The sequence below is a fragment of the Schistocerca cancellata genome, chromosome 5, assembly GCF_023864275.1.
Source record: "Schistocerca cancellata isolate TAMUIC-IGC-003103 chromosome 5, iqSchCanc2.1, whole genome shotgun sequence".
Taxonomy (NCBI): Eukaryota; Metazoa; Arthropoda; class Insecta; order Orthoptera; family Acrididae; genus Schistocerca; species Schistocerca cancellata.
The window spans coordinates 577855410-577874256 of NC_064630.1; the positions used below are offsets into that span (position 1 = coordinate 577855410).

General features: G+C 39.6%; 1 long non-coding RNA gene across 1 annotated transcript; it reads right to left on the reverse strand.

Moving 5' to 3' along the window:
- Positions 1–7320: 7320 nt before the first annotated feature.
- LOC126187592 (uncharacterized) lies at positions 7321–16298 on the reverse strand. The gene is made up of 2 exons (XR_007537769.1): positions 15706–16298; positions 7321–7815 (listed from the first exon to the last, which is right to left on the reverse strand). It is a non-coding gene; the product is annotated as an uncharacterized LOC126187592 (long non-coding RNA).
- Between the last annotated feature and the right edge of the window lie 2549 nt (positions 16299–18847).

Sequence of the window (18847 nt, forward strand, 5' to 3'; positions counted from 1 at the left end):
TGTATGATTCCCTCTTTCAATATTTTCTCTAGTTATTGCAGCAATGAATCAGGTTAACAGAATGATGTTGCCTTTATGTTTATGTACCATTAACAAAAATACAACATTTAAAGCATTAGAAATCAAACCTCAGACTTCCAAAACACATGAATGATGACAAGGAAAACCAAATTTCTTCTTACTGTTATACATTAGATGCTGAAATAACTGAAACCACATAAGATAGTATGTTCATGTTGGTTTCCAGATCACAATTGCTACTGCTTTCATTTTCACTGCAATGTAAAGGTTGTCTCAAAAGAAAGTCTCTATTTTATGTGTCAGAATAAAATAGAGGTTGAAATAAATCAACAAAATCTTTATTTATTATTGAAATATACAGTTTACGAATGTATTTCTTAAAAATGTCATTTAAATGCAATCCAGCACACTTACAGCACTCATTTAAATGACGAGCAAATTTTGTTTGATGGCTCAACATGTAAACATTGGGATGGCTGCCACTTTGCTGTGGATATTTTCTTTCAACAGCTCCAGAGAAATCAAATTATTGACATAGACTTTAGGTTTGTCATATCACCATAAGAAAAAATTCCATTGGGCTCAAATCTGGACTGTGTGGTGGTGACTTTGTCACTTGTCCTGGAGGTCAATTTGCCAATGAAAATTTCACAAACTACAGGATAGATGCATTAGATGTGTGTGCTGTGACTCCGTCTTGCTGAAACAATGTTCTTTGGTCATAATCGGGAAATGTTTGCAATTCGGGCACCATAACATTCCGAATTCACAGTAACTGCAGACTGCACTTGTCCATGAAAAAGTATGAGACAGTTATTCTTCAATCCGACAACACAGCCCATACTGTAACTTTTGGTGAAAGAATGTGTTTCTCATGCTTCTGTTTAGGAGTTGGTGCACTCCAATTGCGACAATTTTGCTATTGAAGCGACTGTTCAGATGAAAATGAACCTTGTTAGAAAACAAGATGTTAAATGAAAGGCACTTGGTCATACCATTAATAAACTACAGCCTATGTCTGGCATCCTAGGCTTTAATTCTTGCACCAATTGGATTTTATAAGGATGTAGATTAAGGTCTTTTTGCAGAATTTGGTGCAGCAATGACCTATGCACGTCTAAAGAACTTGCACACTTATGAATGGAGAGATTAGGAACACACCGAACAGAACAATTTACTCTCCACAGATTCACCTGTTCTTGATGAGCTTGGTCATCCAGCAGCAGAGAGGAACTCATCCTGCAACAGATCTTTTATTTTTGTGGGCACTTGTAGTATTAATCTCCATAACTCCATTTTTCCTTCTTGCCTCCCCACTCTTCCAGTGTTACCACACATTCCAACACAGCTCCTTTTTGATACATTCATTGCCTCATTCAATATCCTTCCACAGTTCTGAGTATTAGTTCTGCTATTCCAAACAGAAATTGCTGTAGCATAAAACAGTATACTTTGTTGTGATCTCTGGAGTAACTAGGAAAGAACCTTAACCAGCAAAGCATGGAAGCCTTGGTAAGCTTAATGTAATGTATGAGGCTAGAGGGTCATTTGTAGAGTTTTTCTGCGTTCCTCATGTCAATATACTCCCTTAAACATGATGTTCCATTCACACTCCTAATGATTATTATGGAGTATGTATGCATCTTATGTGAGTAACTGAGTGGTTATGAACACAGAATTCCTATGCAGTGATTAAACATTATACTGCAGACTTTTTCCAGCATCAGTACTCTTTTCCCTTTAAAATCAGCTTACTCCTCTATTGTAGGATGTGAAAGATTCATCCATTAGATAACTTTCTTGTAGTCTCTTCTGAAACAATCTCACAGAAGACCCTTCTACTCATTATACATCAAAATTCTAACCTCTCCAATATCACAAACAGTATTTTGTCTTCCCTTACAGCTTGTCTGTATGTATCCCATCATGATCACTACTCATGTTACAATATTTTAAATAGTTTGTCAAATAATCTGCTAATTACTTAAATCATTACTGCTAGGACAGACTCCATTTTGATTTTCTCTACTTGTTAGGGATTCTCGACTTAATTAACACAATACAAAATCCACAGCAGAATTAAACTGCAACTATATGTAAAGAAATTGGTACATTACCAGGCAGTAATCATTTTCATTAATTAGTACAACTCTCACACTCGTTAATTCATCTCATAAAAATCACTATTAGATGTCTTTACCCACTTAAGTTACTCGCTTGGATCTCATCTACAATCTGTTGTAAAGTTCTTTGCCAAATTTCAATCATTTTCTTTATCCCAGGTTCGCAATTGATATGTATCTTTGAATAATTCCATGGTGCCTAAAACTGTTAATTACAAAATAAAATTAACATGTGCAGGCATCATGGAAACTTCAGAACCACCTTCAGCAGCCACAAGGAAATTTGTAGACCTGAGATGGTTATTGTGCTGTCACTGCTGATTTGTTCTGATTTCCTGCACACTGTCACTGCCGGTATATGCTCCCTGCTGTTACCTTATCAACTACTGAATACATAACGTAACGTGCCAGTGCCTATCCATTCAGTGTGTGACTACTACAACTACACTCTTACAATATGCAGTTGTTGTTGTTGTTGTGGTCTTCAGTCCTGAGACTGGTTTGATGCAGCTCTACATGCTACTCTATCCTGTGCAAGCTGCTTCATCTCCAAGTACCTACTGCAGTCTACATCCCTCTGAATCTGCTTAGTGTATTCATCTCTTGGTCTTCCTCTAGGATTTTTACCCTCCACGCTGCCCTCCAATACTAAATTGGTAATACCTTGATTCCTCAGAACATGTCCTACCAACCGATCCCTTCTTCTAGTCAAGCTGTGCCATAAACTTCTCCTCTCCCCAATCCTCTCCAATACCTCCGTGTTAGTTATGCGATCTACCCATGCAATCTTCAGCATTCTTCTGTAGCACCACATTTCGAAAGCTTCTATTCTCTTCTTGTCCAAACTATTTATCGTCCATGTTTCACTTCCATATGTGGCTACACTCCACACAAAGACTTTCAGAAACGACTTCCTGACACTTAAATCTATACTCGATGTTAACAAATTTCTCTTCTTCAGAAACGCTTTCCTTGCCATTGACAGTCTACATTTTATATCCTCTCTACTTCGACCATCATCAGTTATCAGTTATTTGCTCCCCAAATAGCAAAACTCCTTTACTACTTTAAGTGTCTCATTTCCTATCCTAATTTCCTCAGCATCACCCGACTTAATTCGACTACATTCCATTATCCTCGTTTAGCTTTTGTTGATGTTCATCTTGTACCCTCCTTTCAAGACACTGTCCATTCCGTTCAACTGCTCTTCCAAGTCCTTTGCTGTCTCTGACAGAATTACAATGTCATTGGCGAACCTCAAAGTTTTTATATCTTCTCCATGGATTTTAATTCCTACTCTGAATTTTTCTTTTGTTTCCTTTGCTGCTTGCTCGATATACAGATTGAATAACATTGGGGAGAGGCTACAACCCTGTCTCACTCCCTTCCCAACCACTGCTTCCCTTTTAATGCCCCTCGACTCTTGTAACTGCCATCTGGTCTCTGTAAAAATTGTAAATAGCCTTTCGCTCCCTGTATTTTTAACCCTGCCACCTTCAGAATTTGAAAGAGAGTATTCCAGTCAACATTGTCAAAAGCCTTCTCCAAGTCTACAAATGCTAGAAACGTAGGTTTGCCTTTCCTTAACCTAGCTTCTAAGATAAGTTGTAGGGTCAGTATTGCCTCACGTGTTCCAATATTTCTACGGAATCCAAACTGATCTTCCCCGAGGTCGGCCTCGACTAGTTTTTCCATTCGCCTGTAAAGAATTCGCGTTAGTATTTTGCAGCCGTGACTTATTAAACTGATTGTTCGGTAATTTTCACATCTGTCAATGCCTGCTTTCTTTGGGATTGGAATTATTATATTCTTCTTGAAGTCTGAGGGTATTTCACCTGTCTCATACATCTTGCTCACCAGATGGTAGAGTTTTGCCAGGACTGGCTCTCCCAAGGCTGTCAGTAGTTCTAATGGAATGCTGTCTACTCCCGGGGCCTTGTTTCGATGTAGGTCTTTCAGTGCTCTGTCAAACTCTTCACGCAGTATCATATCTCCCATTTCATCTTCACCTACATCCTCTTCCATTTCCATAATATTGTCCTCAAGTACATTGCCCTTGTATAGACCCTCTATATACCCCTTTCACCTTTCTGCTTTCCCTTATTTGCTCAGAACTGGGTTTCCATCTGAGCTCTTGACATTCATACAAGTGGTTCTCTTTTCTCCAAAGGTCTCTCTAATTTTCCTGTAGGCAGTATATATCTTACCCCTAGTGAGATTAGCCTCTACATCCTTTCATTTGTCCTCTAGCCATCCCTGCTTAGTCATTTTCCACTTCCTGTCGACCTCATTTTTGAGACGTTTGTATTCCTTTTTGCCTGCTTCATTTACTGCATTTTTATATTTTCTCCTTTCATCAATTAAATTCAATATTTCTTCTGTTACCCATGGTTTTCTACTAGCCCTCGTCTTTTTACCTACTTGATCCTCTGCTGCCTTCACTACTTCATCCCTCAAAGCTACCCATTCTTCTTCTACTGTATTTCTTTCCCCCATTCCTGTCAACTGTTCCATTATGCTCTCCCTGAAACTCTGTACAACCTTTGGTTTAGTCAGTTTATCCAGGTCCCATCTCCTTAAATGCCCACCTTTTTGCAGTTTCTTCAGTTTTAATCTACAGTTCATAACCAATAGATTGTGGTCGAAGTCTACATCTGCCCCTGGAAATGTCTTACAATTTAAAACCTGGTTCCTAAATCTCTGTCTTAGCATTATATAATCTATCTGATACCTTCTAGTATTTCCAGGCTTCTTCCATGTATACAACCTTCTTTTATGATTCTTTTATGATCGAGTATAATGACTTTTCTGGAGACTAGAAATCTACTCTGTAGGAATCAGCATGGGTTTCGAAAAAGACGGTCATGTGAAACCCAGCTCGCGCTATTCGTCCACGCTATTCGTCCACGAGACTCAGAGGGCCATAGACACGGGTTCACAGGTAGATGCCGTGTTTCTTGACTTCCGCAAGGCGTTCGATACAGTTCCCCACAGTCGTTTATTGAACAAAGTAAGAGCATATGGACTATCAGACCAATTGTGTGATTGGATTGAGGAGTTCCTAGATAACAGGATGCAGCATGTCATGGAGAGAAGTCTTCCGGAGTAAGAGCGATTTCAGGTGTGCCGCAGGGGAGTGTCATAGGACTGTTGCTATTCACAATATACATAAATGACCTGGTGGATGACATCGGAAGTTCACTGAGGCTTTTTGCAGATGATGCTGTGGTGTATCGAGAGGTTGTAACAATGGAAAATTGTACTGAAATGCAGGAGGATCTGCAGCGAATTGATGCATGGTGCAGGGAATGGCAATTGAATCTCAATGTAGACAAGTGTAATGTGCTGCGAATACACAGAAAGATAAATCCTTTATCATTTAGCTACAAAATAGCAGATCAGCAACTGGAAGCAGTTAATACCATAAATTATCTGGGAGTACGCATTAGGAGTGATTTAAAATGGAATGATCATATAATGTTGATCGTCGGTAAAGCAGATGCCAGACTGAGATTCATTGGAAGAACCCTAAGGAAATGCAATCCGAATACAAAGGAAGTAGGTTACAGTACGCTTGTTCGCCCACTGCTTGAATACTGCTCAGCAGTGTGGGATCCGTACCAGATAGGGTTGATAGAAGATATAGAGAAGATCCAACGGAGAGCAGCGCGCTTCGTTACAGGATCATTTAGTAATCGCGAAAGCGTTACAGAGATGATAGATAAACTCCAGTGGAAGACTCTGCAGGAGAGACGCTCAGTAGCTCGGTACGGGCTTTTGTCAAAGTTTAGAGAACATACCTTCACCGAAGAGTCAAGCAGTAATTTGCTCCCTCCTACGTATATCTCGCGAAGAGACCATGAGGATAAAATCAGAGAGATTAGAGCCCACACAGAGGCATACCGACAATCCTCCTTTCCACGAACAATACGAGACTGGAATAGAAGGGAGAACCGATAGAGGTACTCAAGGTACCCTCCGCCACACACCGTCAGGTGGCTTGCGGAGTATGGATGTAGATGTAGATGTTAGCTATGATTAAGTTATGCTCTGTGCAAAATTCTACCAGACAGCTTCCTCTTTCATTTCTTATCCCCAATCCATATTCACCTACTACGTTTCCTTCTCTCCGTTTTCCTACTGCCGAATTCCAGTCACCCATGACTATTAAATTTTCGTCTCCCTTCACTATCAGAATAATTTCTTTTATTTCATCATACATTTCTTCAATTTCTTCGTCATCTGCAGAGCTAGTCGGCATATAAACTTGTACTACTGTTGTAGGTGTGGGCTTCGTGTCTATCTTGGCCACAATAATGCATTCTCTATGCTGTTTGTAGTAGCTAGTCGGCATATAAACTTGTACTACTGTTGTAGGCGTATGCTTCGTGTCTATCTTGGATACAACAATGCATTCTCTATGCTGTTTGTAGTAGCTTACCTGCAATCCTATTTTTTTTATTCATTATTAAACCTACTCCTGCATTATCCCTATTTGATTTTGTATTTATAACCCTGTATTCGCTTGACCAAAAGTCTTATTCCTCCTGCCACCAAACTTCACCAATTCCCACTATATCTAACTTTAACCTATCCATTTCCCTTTTTAAAATTTCTAATCTACCTGCCCGATTAAGGGATCTGACATTCCACGCTCCGATCCGTAGAACGCCAGTTTTCTTTCTCCTGATAAACGACGTCCTCTTGAGTAGTCCCCGTCTGGAGATCCGAATGGGGGACTATTTTACCTCTGGAGTATTTTACCCAAGAGGACGCCATCATCACTTAACCATACAGTAAAGCTGCATGCCCTCGGGAAATATGCAGTAGGAAGTTTTAAACTATGTATGTCTAACCTCAGTGTTGACACACTTACAATGTCATCTCTTTTACAGATGAGATCATTAGTTGCAGACTGTATGATTCATGATACAAAATTCTTTACATCACATATGAGGACGATTAAGTAACATTTGAATTGAAATGCTGAATATTTTTCAAAATAACCACAAACCATTTATTATCTACCTCTTACTTCAATATGTTGAATGGTCACCAACTTACTCTTCTACAAACCACATGCCTGTGTCCTGAACTTAACAGAACAAAAGCAATAGAGAAATATTGTGAATTGCATTTCACCTGAGCATCCGTGTATTAAGGTGATTTAAACTCATAGTTTTAAACTAGTTTATTTGCCAAATTATTCATCCGATAAGAGACATGATCACAAAGGCAACTAACAGTACATATTTTGATTCTTCAGTAGGCATGTTTCAAACATATTTTGTTTGTCATAGCATACGGCTGACTTGCTTCAGCCACTGACGTATTCACAGTCCACCCTGTTGCTGTAGATGGAGTTCACCTGGAACGTTCACGAGAACGTTCTGGACGATTCAGATGAAAGATTTGGCCACCACATTGCCCTACATGAATCCCATCAAACATTTGTAGGATATAATCGAGAGGTCAGTTCATGCACAAAATCCTGCCGGCAACACTTTTGCAATTATGGACGGCTACAGAAAAAGCATGGCTCAGTATTTCTGCAGGAAACTTCCGATCACTTGTCGAGTCCATGCCACGTCGAGTTGCTGCACTCTGCTGAGCAAAGGGAGGTTTGATACGATATTAGGAGGTATCCCATGACTTGTCACCTCAGCGTAATCTGCAAATAATTTAATAAAATTAAAAGGTAATTACATTTTCTGAAACACTTGTCCTCTGTCATGTTATCTTACTACTGATTTGAATCTTTCTTTATTCGTCACATCTGTAGTATTAATATAATCTTTCCCCCTTCAATTGCCTTGCATTTACTTCCCAGCAATGGATCTTTGAGTGTGGAGGACTGAGATCATTCATTCTTCAGGTACATACATTTTTATTGGACCTACCCCAAAAGTTACCATTGTGAAGATTAAGAAGACATTACTTTTAGTCTTACTGTAAATAACTACCACGTGATTATAAAGTTTTGGGGAACTGGGCACACTACTGATTTATTGAAAAACAGAAATCGTGTGAGACTGGCAACAGAATGACTATCATAAAATAAGCAGCACATCTGTATGTATGATGATACAAAAATTACACACCCATTACGGTATATGAAGCTGACATTCAAAGATTTCTACTTCAGGAGCAGTGTTTTCTGCAGCAGTATTTTTATCTTTATCCTGAAAGTTTTGGATTGTTAAGCTTTTCTGGGGCAATTTTCACACAGGCTCTCTTGTTTTAATGATGAGGTGCGCTTCATATAGGCATTAGTCAATTAGTTATGCTTATGTCATTTGAGTGCTCAGTGTCACACATATGCACTTCATATTCACAGTTTGTAGTGAATAAGTGACAAATGTTAAACAAAACAGATGGTTCATGGAACACAGATACATAGAATAGGTAATATGTCGGGTTGTGGAGCAAAAACGCCCCTTTGGACAGCTTCTCATGACAGTACAGCTTGATGGCCTCCTGTAAGCTTGTTATGAGATTTCATCAGTATGCACCTGTGTGCCCCTTACAAGCACAATCTGTTTAACGCCACACCATAACGTTCCCAGGAGGAGGGTTGTAAATATGAGGTTCATTCAAATGAAACCTGGTCTGTGTGTCTATCTTTGCCTTACACATAAAGTGGCACCACGTAACTGTGGGTATGGTGTCACCATCTATTGATAGAGAGACTGATGTGTGTGCACTGTTTGACATTGCATAGCGCCAGTGTGGTTTCACGCCGAAAAACTTGCAGGCAAGAAAGCAGGAACAATGAGGAGTGATACGATTGTTGGTGGCGTAGGGAGGCCGTGAAATGTATCAATGGATGAAGGCTGTGTACGGTGAGTACAGTTTGAGTCATTCAAGTGTTGTGGAACGGTGCAAACGATTCCTTGAGGGGTGCGAGTCACTGGAAAACAATGCTCATCCTGGACAGGCTCATCATGTCATCACACCAGAAACGGTTGCGGAAATGAATGCTTTAGTCTTGGACAACCGCAGAATCACCGTGGATTAACTCCATCAGTGTTTGGACCTCTAAAACAAAATATTTGTGGATATCGATTCGCAATGGATGATGAAGTGTGTGACTGGGTCCAGGTCTGGATCCGACAGCAGCCTACTAACTTCAAGGATGGAATCGACTGGCTAGTATCGAAATGGGATAAATGTGACAAGAGTTTTGGTGATTATTTTTGAGTATGTGTACTGTTTATAACTCCATTTTTGAGGTAATAAAATTGTTACAATTACTTTACACTAGTGACCGCGTTTCATTTGAATTCTCGTTATATTCGATTCCCGGCGGGGTCAGGGATTTTCTCTGCCTCGTGATGACTGGGTGTTGTGTGATGTCCTTAGGTTAGTTAGGTTTAAGTAGTTCTAAGTTGTAGGGGACTGATGACCATAAATGTTAAGTCCCATAGTGCTCAGAGCCATTTGAACCAATTCCCGTTATAAATGGCTGTGATACCAACAATGTATGCCATAAACTAGTCTGGAGACCCTGGATGAGAGCACTGCTAAATAACTAGCTATAAACCTTCAGCTATCCTTAATGACATAATGGACACCACATGGGAAAAAAGCTAAATTTTTGTGATAAATGTAAATGTTCACTGCAGCCTCACAATGACAGTGTTGCAATTTAATAATTCTGGACAGTTAGCACACATCAGAAACATCAGCTCCTTGAAAACAAGGAAGCAGTCCACAGTGAGCATCACAGATACTACCTAAGTATTATTGTGTTTTGAACAAAGGAGCAGCATTCTATCACATTGTGTTTCATTTCATACTAACAAATAGAAACTGTCGGTGCAGGCTCCCTCTCTGATGTGTAACAACCATCAATTATGACTAGTACTAGTCTACTCATGTTGATAATTATGCTGATTACTAGGAGATTGCAGCTACTTTAAAAAGCCACAGCTCTTCCTCTTACACAACTCAGCTGCTTTCTTTATCTGCTACTTCACACAAACCATTTACGGACCTTCACCAATTTCAGAGAATGCTAACAGCTGTCTATATACCGGTTAAAACATGTATATGAACATTAGTGTTAACTAGAATGTACTTCCCTCATTCAAAATATCTTAATAAGTTGCAGGAAGAGTGGCTAATAAGGTACTCTTTTACTTTTTTTTTTTTGAATGTCTTATATTGGCAATATTTTAAAGACCATTGCAATATAGTCTAACTCTCCATTCTGAATTCTAGACAGAAAGGCATAGTGCATATGGAAATTATAATTAATTCTAATATTTTGGTTCTGGATTTCGTAGTTCACTATAAATTCACTCTTGCTCTAGCTTCTTTTTGAAGATAAAAGGGATTAGATTTTTTTTAAATAATTAATTTACCATTTGATGCATTTTTAGTGGTTGTCTTTTAGCTTAATTTCTTGTTCCTCACACAAATAATGTAATGAGGCAGGTTAGTTGTAAAATATAAACAAATATATTACATTACAGTGTTTAGTTAATACCGAAATTGCACTTAGAATATACAAAGTATGAATATTACGCAGAAGTCACATTATGTAATATCCTTTCTGATAAGTCTCCCTCAAACACATGTTCAGCAGAGCTTTTTGTGGCCCCTTTAACCTTACCAATATTTTTTTCCTCAACCCTTACCTCCTTTCTTTTGGAAAGAAGAGCCATTAATCCCAAAACTTAGTACTTTTTCAGATTTTTGCTTATTTTCATATGCTGCTGATGGTTATGTAGAACTGTCCCTATCATAATTATTTTCAATTCATTGATCACTTTCATAGTTAAATAAGAAGTGGTAACAACTATCTACACACACACACACACACACACACACACACACACACGGAGAAGGAAAGGGAGAGATAACTATAGAGTATGGACTCACTTTTCGGAACAGGATTTGTTAACTGCCTCTTAGTTTGTGTTATGTTATGTAAAGGATTCCATACAGGGGGACACATATTAAGTTCTGGCATATAAACGCTAACCTATTGCTTCATTGCATAATCTTGTCAATGCCTTCATTTTAGTTGGTGACACCAAAATGCTATAGTATTAATAACACCAGTCTTGTACAAATGACTTTTTAAATTCATAATCAAAATCAGAAGGTCACATAAAATAGGTAATTTGACAGTGTTTGATGGCAGCTCCACTCATGTTCTTAAACTATATGAATCCCCCCCCCCCCCCCCCCAAAAAAAAAAAACGACAACTGTCACACACAGACCATATGATCATTGAGCAGGTGTATAACTGGTTCAGGTTCAAAGCAAACAGTTTGAGTCTTAATCTTGCACAGATTAATCATATGTAGTTTTGAAAATATTACTTGGTGTTACCAGTAATTGACATCAACTGTCACATATTAAACAAAAGCACAGTTACCTTTCAGTTTAGTGGTAAAATAAGAGTCAGATAGTGGTCAAACTAAATAATTGTCATGCTTTATATTTGCAGGCATCTTCCATTACATTAACTTGTAGGGGAGTGCTGGTACACTTTCGCTTTTTGTTGTATTTTAGCACGACCATTTGGGAAAATGCAGCTAAAGTAAATAAGTCATTGCCCAGCAAAATCAAGTAGTTAATAACAATGTGTAAAGTAGATACCTGCACATCATAATATTACAAAGGACTCTTCAAAGACCTGGGAATCTTACACTCACTTGCCAGTACACATATTCTTTGATACTTGTTTCTAGTAATAAAAATCAGTTCAGTTAAACTATAATTTATACTACCACAATAAAAGACAATAATAATTTCCATCTTCAGTTCCTTTGTATAGGGTTCATAGTGAGGTTCTGTATGTTAGAGAGCTAAGGTTTTCAACAAGCTGCTGCCACAAGAGAGAGAGAGAGAGAGAGAGAGAGAGAGAGAGAGAGAGAGAGAGAGAGAGAGAGAGATTAAAAGAAGAGAAATAACAAAGTCAAAATCCTACCTCAATTGCCATTTTCACACATTATGCACTTCTATAAACTCTGGTATTAAATATTCTTGCAGGCACCATTTTCCTTAATGAAGAATGCAGTAGATTATAAGTTAAATTTAATTTATTAAATTTAGTCTGAGTAAGCAACGTCATTTCATAGCCGAGTTCTCTTTCATGATAGCATCTATGGTACATGATGAATGAATGAATAAAACAACTTTCTGAATTGAGGCAAACATGACAAGTCACAAGCATTGATGACAACAGTTAGTCCTCTTCTTCCACAGCCATCACAACAAATAATGTCTATCTGATTCTGACAAGAAACAATCCACTGTACATGAGTATTGCAGAACAGATGATCTACAAAACCAGTATCTAGTATGAGGTACACTGCAATTTACAGTGGGTGCTGGAGTACATACAGAGTGGTCAGAAAATGTCTGAAACGCTTGTCGTGATGTAGGGCAGATTGTACTGAGACATAAATGTTAAGAAAAAAATGTGATACGTTGCGCCGTTTCTGAGATCAATTCGACACAAGACAGGATCGACAATTCCTGTCCGACGAGGATGTGCAGCAGGCAGCAGGACATGGTGTTTTACGAAACGGATATCTTCAACCTCAATGCTCAAGGAACCTTATTGCCATACCGATTCTGGAATCTATGACCTTTTAAAGGAAACTTTTTGATCACAGTTAGACCGTCAGTGAGAGAGCACCTCAGGATCATTATTTTATTTTTATTTAACCAATTTGTTGTTGTTTGAACGTTCCTGTATGAATTTCATGTTAGTAAAGGATTTGTACAACTTTCATTTACATAAAACCCATTGGCGATGGGCACAAGTGCGCACATTTATTCCAACAGCTACAGCATCCGTTACTTCAATAGTTGCTTATGATTGCATTGGACAAAGGTCTAACAATATGTAACTGTTTGGACATAATTATAGAAAAGCAGTAAAACTCATACGTAGTCAATAGCCATAATACATGTAACAAATAAAGAGAAAATAATGATGAAAAAAAAGAATACAACTGATGTTTTGTCAGGTCTTTAATGTAACAACATAGTTTCCAGGAGCAAAACATAACAATAAATCTTCACAGTAGCTGCTCAAAGTGTCCTCCTCCAACCTGACGACACGCAATGCAACGCTGCATTATGGAGTCCGCAAGCTTTCCGAAATCAAAGGTTCCCTGATTGCATCAAAGGCTAAAATTATCCTCGCAAGAAGCTCGTCGATTGTGACAACCGGGATCGCGTAGACGATTTGTTTCACATGCCCCACAGATAAAAATCTAACGGCATCAGATCTGGTGAATGAGCTGGCCAGGGAACTGGACCACCTCGGCCAATCCACCTTCGCAAATACAACGCATCTAAATGCTCACGTACTGCAGCAGCGAAGTGTGGCAGTGCGCCGTCATGTTGGAACCACATTCCTTGCTGGACTGCCAGTGGAACGTCTTCTACATGCAGCGGAAGGACACTTTCATGGAATGCTAAATAAGTCTGTCCATTTAAATGGGGGGGGGGGGGGGGAAGTAGATGGAACCCACCAAACAGTAACCCACGATACCTGTCCAAATGTTTATGCTAAACCTCTGCTGATATGATTTAACGTAAGTACCATGCGGGTTTGCGTCCGTACAAATGTGGTTGTTTCGGGAGTTGAATGGTCCTTCTCTGGTGAAACATGCCTCATCTTTCCACAATACCATCCTTTTGAAATGCAGATATTCTTTACATTTATTTAAATACCACACGGAATATTGGTAACGAGAGGGATAGTCCCCTTCCAACACATCGTGCACCTTCTGTAGGTGGTACGGAAATAGGTCTATGTCGTGTAGGATGTCCAATACTACAGCATGCGAAACCTGTAGCGACAAACAAACGGGTAAATTTCACCATGTGTGGTTTGCAGGCATACATTAAGAACATCGGAATAACTTTACTTACCCCCAAAGCATTACCAATGGCCCTCGAGCTGGTACTAGGTGTTCCAGCAACCGTATAGAGAACGTTTTCTTCTAATTGAACGTTCTGTACATAGCATTCTCGTCCAGTGTCAGCATTTGTTACAGCAAAACTTCTGGTCTCCCTTAACCGTCTATCAACCGCTATGAAGGTATTCGCACACGGAATAACGCGGTTGGGAAATCTTGCGTTGTAGATGTTGTGGGCCTCTGGTCCATTTTGACCCGCAGCGCAGTATGTTAAATGCATATCGGCGTATTCCTCGAAGGAGTGCCAATGTTGCGCCATGTTACCACTACGTGTGTGTCAACCCTACCTCCGTTGTTGTTCTGTCACACCTGCTTCCGTGTACCTTTACAGCTAAGTCTTCCGACAAAGATCGACTGCATACATACGATTGCCGACGGTGACCGACTGACAAGCAGATAAAGGTTCACTACACAAGCCGAGATGATTGGAGTTGGATGTTGTCATAGCGTAGACGGTACTGCACAGAATTGCTGACCCGTTGGTCCTGGGTTCGATCCCTGCTACAGGTGAATATTTTCCCATATTTGTATTTGTATTGCTCTCTTGTTTGGTCTGAGCAAACCACATGAAGAATACGTTTGGCAACACTGCCCCTTCCAGACTGTTTGAATCTGAGCATGAAACGACCTGATTGGCTAGCTTCTAAGCTATGTAACTCGGAAATGGTGCAACGTTTCGAATTTTTTTCTTAACATTTATGTCTCAGTACAACTTTCTCTACAACATCACTACAAGCATTTCAGACATTTTCTGACCATCCTGTATATAGTCCTAGCAGATGTTATATATTGAAGATGGAGGAGACAAAATCAGATAATATCTATGATTCTCAGATATTGAAATCTGCACAGACAGAGTGAGGTGTCTGACACACAGACAGATTACATTGAGATATGACACCAGCAGTAATTTGACAGAAATCATTTTTAATTGAGAGAGCCCACTTGATGTTGGTGCTAATTAGTATTTTAGCAAGGATGACTCTGTAACTGACCAGTTACAATCTGGATCTGGTAAATAACTAACATGATGAAACTTTTTAACATTCACATAATACAAGGTCACCATACTGAACAAGTGATCTGGCTTGTCCCCTCAGAAGCTACCACAAACAACAAAAATAGTAAAATAGTAGTTCAAGAAGTACATGTTACCAGAGAATGATTATAACCTTCATTAACTTAGTACTGAAACTTCAAATGGTGGTCTGGAACTGTTCTTATACATACTGCCAGTTTTTATACACGATAACACAGCTATGAAGGCAACAACAATTTAACAATTTTGGAGGTCAGGTATCAGTAACATTTCTCTGTTTTATGGCAGAAAAACTGTGATGAATAAAATTACAATTTTACCGTATGAAGTGTTAAACAAAAGTTTATGATATTCCATACCATCCAGGCTTATGTTGTACAGCAGTACAGTTTTCTAGTTTATCAGAGCAGGTGAGAGGAGGACTGTTTTTGATGATTATGGGGAGGCAGTATTGGAAACTGAAGGACATTAAAAGTCTGTCAGAAGGATAAGATATGTAATATAACCTAATATGCAGGGCGCACTCATTGTAATAAACATTGTACTAAGTGATAAACGAAATATACCTACACAATCAGAACAGGTGACATTGCCACCATTAAGTATGCCTTCTGCGTATTTCTGTTAAGGGACTCTTGCTTCACTTTCCTCATTCGCTGAAGGGCACCCCCAGACTGCAGAGACCACAAAATTAAATGAATTCTACCTTGATTTTAGAGATATGTAATACTGACATGAGAAAAGAGATTTACCTCATAAAGACAATTACTTCATCACTGATGGTAACATTGGAAAGAAAGCGTTAAATTATTATTTTCATGAAAAAGTTAATACGTTATAGTCCAAGCAAATATTTAGTTATCAGGATTATACACCAGTACACAATTTATACATAACATATTTTGAATAATAATGATTTACTCTGTTTAAGAAATCTTTTAGTCTGAGATGGCACGTTTCATACTGCAAGTCCAGATGGGCCCCATCATTAATGACTAGTTTATAACATACAATGCCTGCAAGAATCACAACTATGAATGTTTACAGTGGGCAAACTAACATGAAAGCTCAAACAAAAGCTTCAACAAACAAAGATGTGTTCTAAAACCTTTGTTTATGCAAACATATAACTTTTGTAGTACGTAATGGTATACAAATGACTGATTGCACCACTTAGTTTAAGTGTTCTGTAAGGCTTTCAGTTTATTTACAAGTGATGTTCCAAATGACTCTCGATATTTAGGGCTTATTTCATCCAACAGTGAATAAGGAGTCTCATAAATTTTAATTCTTGGTTGAGAATCATCATCAAAAGTGTTTCCAACGATTCTGAAACCTGCACCGCTCAACTCAATACAGAAATTTTCTTCCTCCTCAGTGGTCAAATTCAGATAAATAAATTTATTGTTTGATTTCAATTTCTGTGAGACGTGTATGTCCTTAACATGATCCTTTATATCATTTATGACACTTGATGCTTCTTCTTTCCAGTGTTCTTCACTCAAGGGTTCTTCAGATGAGAAAGCCATTGTTCTATACTTGATGGACATTTACCTGAAACATCATTATTACATGTTCACTAAAATGTGCATATGGCAGTTAAAAGAAAACAAGGTTGCAGTAAATAATTAGTTTGCAAAATAAGATTTTCTTTCTGTGCACTAGCTATAAAAATGTGTGTCCAAAAGTGCTCACACAAGATGTTTATGTTCAAATATGTCTACATTGTGAGAAAAATCACCACTTCACTTATACTGAGTGAATTAAGAAATCTTCTGGCATTGTTAATAATGATCTCTGAGACAGGTTAACTGCAATCCAAGCTAAAAATATGTCATGCCTTGGTTGTAAGAAAATTTGCAATGTAAAGATGAGGAACCTACAACACTCAAATATTCATTATTGTGAAAACCTAGATTGGCAACAGAATTCGTATCTTCACAATGCAAACATGACACCTTGCTTCTGTAGCTCTTAGGCATCACAACCACTTGGAAAATCCATCCTTCAATCATTTACAGATTAGGACATACTTCCTAAAAATATTGCAGTTGAAGTCTAACTGATGGTCTCAAAAACTTCTCTGCTACCTATTTTTTTTATACATGTATATGTATCCGATGTGGTGATCACTCACAGGAGGATGACTGGCAGGAAGTAATGCATTCACATCACTTGAGTTGGAGGGCCAGTGTGGGGACTGTCCATCTGTCCTTGTCCATTCCACGGCCAACCACGGGGGTATGATATCCATAGAGTCACCTAATCTTGGCCCAAACTTGCAATGGAGAGGTATGGATGCCAATGGTGGAGACATACCTTTCCCAACACTCCTGCTTCCATTGGCGAATAATGCGTCGGGCTCGGGCACGGAGTCACTTAAAGGTAAGGAGGTGTTCCAGTGTTGGGTACCGCTTATGACATTGGAGGGCCCGCCTGGGATCTATAATCACCTCAGCGATCTCCGGTGACCACCAAGGCACAGTCCTCCACCAAGGGGACCCAGAAGAACAGGGACTTGCAGATTCCACTGCAGAAATGATGCTGTTGGTTATCGTGTGAACCATCACATCAATGGCATTATGAGAAAGAGGCTCAATAGTGGCGAGTCCCAGTAGCCTTATTCAAAACCCATCTGGGGAGGTGCGTAGAAGAGGGATGCTGTGCCAGTGACACAAAGATCGGAAAGTGGTGCTACTGCACAAGCCGTCATGCACACTCCACGGGACAAATGGTAGATAGCCAGGGCTGCAGACTGAAAGGTCAATGGCTGAGTACGTGCCATGCTCTACACTGAAACGTGTGGAGGCACCATTATTTAAAAGAGAAAGGTCGAGCCATGCCAACACTTGCTCAGCAACAGTGCCTCGGCCAGTTGCCACCAATCCACCCCATAAAGGGTTATGGGTGTTGAAGTCATCCAGTAATAGGAAAGGTGGCGGCAGTTGAGCTGTCAGCACAGCCAATACATTCTGTGGGACATCACTATCCAGTGTAAGACAGATACTGCAGATGGTAACAGCCTGTGACATCCACACCCTAACAGCAACAGCATCTAAAGGTGTTTGAAGAGGCACATGCTCGCTGTAAAGAGAGTTAAGGACGTAGACATAGACTCCATCAGATAACCTCTCATAAGCTGCCCAATTCTTATAATAACCCTGATAGCCACGGAGGGTGGGGGTTCGCAACACCAGAAACCAAGTTTCCTGGAGAGAAATGCAAAAGAAAAGGTGAAGGCTGAGAAGTTGTCGGAGCTCAGCAAGGTGGTGGAAAAATCTTCTGCAATTCCACTAAAGAATGACATTGTCCGCAGCCGAAAAAGGCGTGAAGGGACTGAGGAGGCAGATTACGCCGCCGGGTCATCTACTGCCACTGAAGGAGAGCCTGATTTAAGAACCATTGCATCTGAGGCAGAGGTGAGATTGAGGTCATTAGGAGATGCCAAAATCAGCAAATCATCCTCAGATGCAGAGCTGGTAAGGACAGGTGGCACAGAGGCAACCAGAACCTCTTTCTTCTTACCCAGCTTTAGCTTTGTCTTCTGATTCTCCTCCTCCTCCCCTCCCTCCCCCTCCTCCCCCCCCCCCCCCTGCTGCTCCTTAGGAGCAACCTGGGAGGGAGTCGCAGAAGGAGGGTCAGGGGCAGATGAAGAGTGGAAAACTCTTCAATCTGCCGCTCGTGGCTCCTTGAGCCACTGATCACCTGTCAC